Source organism: Mandrillus leucophaeus, unplaced genomic scaffold (assembly GCF_000951045.1).
Source record: "Mandrillus leucophaeus isolate KB7577 unplaced genomic scaffold, Mleu.le_1.0 Scaffold1020, whole genome shotgun sequence".
NCBI classification, from domain to species: domain Eukaryota; kingdom Metazoa; phylum Chordata; class Mammalia; order Primates; family Cercopithecidae; genus Mandrillus; species Mandrillus leucophaeus.
This window is the reverse complement of record NW_012098322.1, coordinates 944,030-948,272: the sequence shown is the minus strand read 5'-3', so window position 1 is coordinate 948,272 and position 4,243 is coordinate 944,030.

Sequence of the window (4,243 nt, the reverse complement as noted above, 5' to 3'; positions counted from 1 at the left end):
AGATACAAGAAATGAGAAGAAGTGAATAAAATTGACACATGGGTCTTTTTTGTAGGTAAACATTAACTGCTTTCAATTTTGTGGGGTGCTTTTTTGGGGGAGGGACTACATATTTGTTTTCTGTTTCAAATACTTTTATTGGTCCTTAAAGAAGTTACAGATTCAAGACAATTAGTGTACAATGAATGAACGTGGGTGCCTGTTGGCAGACGCTCCCTACAACCACCACTGCCTCCACGCCTTTTCCTTCAATCTTAAGGAGACAAGGGGAGAACTTAGAACTTAGTAGGTGGCATTAACTGTAATATGAGATTAAATCAGACTCCCTTCTTTTTTTTTTTTTTTTTTAAGACGGAGTCTCGCTCTGTCGCCCAGGCTGGAGTGCAGTGGCCGGATCTCAGCTCACTGCAAGCTCCGCCTCCCGGGTTTACGCCATTCTCCTGCCTCAGCCTCCCGAGTAGCTGGGACTACAGGCGCCCGCCACTTCGCCCGGCTAATATTTTGTATTTTTTAGTAGAGATGGGGTTTCGCCATGTTAGCCAGGATGGTCTCGATCTCCTGACCTCGTGATCTGCCCGCCTCAGCCTCCCAAAGTGCTGGGATTACACGCTTGAGTCACCGCACCCGGCCCTTTCTATTTTAACTTTTATATTAGCTTCAAGGTGAACTATTTTATCTCTAAGAAATAAAACACGCTAAAAAGTTGACCCAACTGTATCCAACTTAATCTTTTTGATTTTAGATAATCTCTATGTGACTTGTATCCTACATATGTAAATATTGTTTCATTTACACTTTCACTTTTCTAAATGTGCCTAAGAATTACAGTAATTTAAAATGGCGATTATTGGCAGATGTATTATATATGCCAATAAATTGTATATAGAGAGATAAACATACTAAAGGAATTTTCATTTCAGAAACTTTGGAACTTTAGAACAGTTATCTCAAAAGAATCCCTTGGTAAAAGAGTGACTTATTATCTAACTGTAGTTTATTGTATATTACAAATCTACTTTGAGAATATTAGAATTCTGTTTTTTCTTTTGTTTTTTAATTGACAAAAATTATACATAGTTATGGTGTGCAAAATTATGTTTTAATGTATGTATCTTTGTTGATTGGCTATAACAACCTAATTAACATATGTATTTCCCCAAATACGGATTTTTTAATGTGAGAACACTTAAAATCTTTTTTATCAGCAATTTTCAATTATGCAATATGTTATTAATTATAATTATCATGATGTGTAATAGCTCTCTCGAACTTATTTCTCCTATCGAATTGAAATTTGTGTCCTTTAATATACACCTCCCCAAATCCCCGGGTGGGTTTTTCTAATACAGCTGTTTTGTTGTCAAGTTTTAGAGAATAACTAATTACATACCACTAATTTTCTTTTTCTTTATTGAAACTTATATGTTTTTTTGAACATATTTATAATCTACCTAATTTTTGTAAACTCATATGCATAGTGCTCTGCTTATTTCAGCAGTATGCAGCATCTTATCAATTCTATGCAAAATAATATATTGGAAATTTAAAAGTGATAAGTACGACATAAACTTGGAATTCTAACAGAGATCCAATATTTTTCTATATGAAATAAAATTTGGGGTAAGTTTAGAACAGTTGATCAACATGTTGTAGACAATCAATAAACAAGACAGAGATTGATATTTAGCTTTAAATGGCAAACATCAGGTCGGGCGTGGTGGCTCACATCTGTAATCCCAGCACTTCGGGAGGTGAAGGCGGGCGGATCACGAGGTCAGGAGATCGAGATCATCCTGGTTAACATGGTTAAACCGCATCTCTACTAAAAATACAAAACAATTAGCAGGGCGTGGTGGCAGGCGCCTGTAGTCCCAGCTACATGGGAGGCTGAGGCAGGAGAATGGCGTGAACCCGGAGGCGGAGTTTGCAGTGAGCCGAGATCGCGCCACTGCACTCCAGCCCGGGCGACGGAGGACAGAGAAAGACTCCGTCTCAAAAAAAAAAAAAAAAAAAAAGACATCAAATTGTTTCACATTTCACTGAATGATTATTTTGGTAGTATGTGATTATAATCTTGCTTCCTACTCTCTGTATTTTAATTTGATTGCTTGATTTGTCTCTATGAGGAAAGGCCTGCGCCATTTGGATATAATCAAGTCAGGATCACAGAACTATAAATATTTATAGTTTGAATATATTTCATTTTATATTGATATACCCAGTTCAGGGATTTTCCATAAGATCACCTATTTGGTACCAAGAACAGCTCTGTTAAATAGATATTATTTGAAGCCTTATTTTACAGATGAGGACATTAAGACACAGAATGTAGGTGACTTGTTGAAGTTCTTTCGTTGTGTGTGGTAGTCTGGTTCTAGTAACTGTGTTCTTCAGCTATATCCTTACTGCCAAATCCAAACAAGTTAAAATAAAATTGTACCTAAGGCTGACTAATGAAACCTTCTGGACCTAGAGATGCAGAAGTTTATTCCATAGCTATGGTGCTCTTTAAGTGGATTTTGGGCCACTGGAATGACTACCAAAAAATTTGGCAAGACTGAGTCTTGTCAATGCATTTCTCCCATTCTGTAAAATTTCTTAAGTTGCAGCTCCTCTTGTACCTCTTTTCCTCATCCAGATTTATATAATCATTAATATAAATTAATGGCTATAATTCAAAATCCTTTCAATTTTGACAGCCCACAAAGATTATCTTGACCATTATCACTACCCGTTATCAGCAGAAACCCCACTAATTAAATATATATACATACATATTTATATATGCATAATTCACCAACATCTAATTTCTTTATTTTTAGACCTTAAGTATTGAATTCTGGCTTACCAAATATGTTTATTTGAAAAAGACATATTCAAGATTGGCCAAAAAGTTCCCACCATTTCCTGCCCTTGTTTATGGCAAAGATTGCTGTTTAGTCATAACACTTATTTTCGTGAAGTCTATATAAAACTTCTAACTGTGTCTCAACATAACATTCTTGGGAGTTCTGTCAATGACTAAGAATTGGTACAGGAATTTAAATTCTCTTTCTGTGACTACTTATTCTATTCTTCTCAATGGGAAGACTTTGGTGCCACCTGCACTAGAAAGGTGCAAAGAAAGCTTATTAGCAACTCCTATAATATCTTTAGAATCTGTATGTGGTAAGGCAGTTCCTTACAGTGCTGAGTCATTGGCAGCAGCGATTCCAGGCTTTAGATCTCAATCGCTACTAATGAAAATTATCTTAGGTCTTTCGGTGACCTCAGCCTAGGTCTTTGAACATCTCTTATCTCTTAGTGTTTATTTCTAAATAGCATATCTTTGAGAAGGAAGATGGGAACAGAATACCCGACAACTCACTCTAGAGAGTGAGTATTTGCCTAACAGTTTCATGGTATCGGCACTAAATTTACTTTCTGGTGTTTGCAAGTAACTAGTTACCAATTTTAAACTTAAATGTGTGGATTATTTATTTCTAAAAACATAACGGATTCTATTTCATCATCATGTACATTTAAATTTGCTCCTTTGTGTTGGGGAGCAAAGGTTGAAATTAAAGTAGGGAGTTTGAAGAATTACATACAACCTCATCTCTGCCCAGACCTGTCTATATCAAACTAAAATATTTGGTAAAACAAAATTTGAGAGTTACTATTTTCAGGTTAACTACGGTTTATGAAACTCTTCTAGTAGATTAAGAATTTTTTGTTTGTTTTGTTTTGTACTTAGGACAATTTTTGTTAGTTTTATTTTTAAGATATATGTTTACTTATTTTAATAATTGATGCAGGGGAACTTTGGTCATTTTTAAAGTTTAAGCACCTTACCCTTGAATTTTTTCTTTTCTCTAGGGAAAATATAAAAATAATACATTATAATTCTTAACCACTGTTATGAAGTAATAGTTATTAATTTAAGCAAGTCTTGAAATTTATGTGCACCTTTCTCAAAAACAAACTTTTATACTAAGGCAATACATAAAATATAAAATGCTTGCAAACATATTATTAGAAATTGCGCCAGTTTGCTGTTTAATATTGCTTAAATAACTCACGGCATTATGACTGGCATCATTGTTGCCGATCACATTGATTCCAGAAAAACTTACAAAAAGGCACAGGATATTTTTCTCTTTGAAGGAATATACCTGGTTATGGTAAAAATCATTCGAGACTTCGTATCATAATAGAAAGTGTCCAGTTGGGTTCAGACATATGAAAAAGGAATTGATCTACA